Source organism: Corvus brachyrhynchos, unplaced genomic scaffold (assembly GCF_000691975.1).
Source record: "Corvus brachyrhynchos isolate BGI_N302 unplaced genomic scaffold, ASM69197v1 scaffold10, whole genome shotgun sequence".
NCBI classification, from domain to species: Eukaryota; Metazoa; Chordata; class Aves; order Passeriformes; family Corvidae; genus Corvus; species Corvus brachyrhynchos.
Window position 1 is genome coordinate 3,411,333 of NW_008236180.1, and position 843 is coordinate 3,412,175.

Genomic DNA, 843 nt, shown 5'->3' on the forward strand with positions numbered 1-843 from the left:
CCCAGTGCCAAAGCCCGGCACCGAGGGTCAGTGCAAGAGCAGCTCCCCAAAGCCCTGGCCCAGAGTCAGGTTTGAGCAACACAAACCCCAAACCATCACAGACTCCGCTCAAGGGTACCAGGGTTGGAAGCGACCCACAAGGATCATCAAATCCAACTCCTGGCCCTGCACAGGACACCCCAACAATCCCACCCTGTGCCTGAGAACACTGTCCAAATGCTCCTTGAACTCTGTCAGGCTTGGGGTCATTACCACTGCCCTGGAGGGCCTGTTTCAGTTTCTGTCCGCCCACTGGGTGAAAAAACCTTTCCCTAAAATCCACTCTAAATCACCCTGCATGAAGCTCCATGCCATTCCCCCAGGTCCTGCAACTGATCACCAGAGCCCATAGATCAGTGCCTGCCCCTCTGCTTCCCTTGAGCATTCACAATCCAAACTTTATTAGTTTTACCCCAAGCCCTTAATAAGAAAGAATAAAGTGATCTGACACACACGGGGTTCCATAATATTATCTGACCCCCTCCTCTTACAAACCACATTTTACCAACAGCCACACAGCTCTCGGTCCCAAGGCACAATTAACTAAATTACAGCGGGGGCAAGACTGACCACCACTGCTTCCACAGGCTGGTACGGGAAGTTGTGAGAACGACCTTCCCCTCCACCCAGAAAGGCCCAGAACGGAGTCCCTGCGCAGCCGGGAGTGGAAGCGAGCACAAACAGGCCTTTTCATACCCCTACGCATCCCCCCGCTTCTCCGGGCAGGGCGAGGAAAAGGCACGACCGAGCAATTTAGGTAAAAAAAACCTACACGGCCCGAACGTGCGAGCTGGGAGGGCTGGG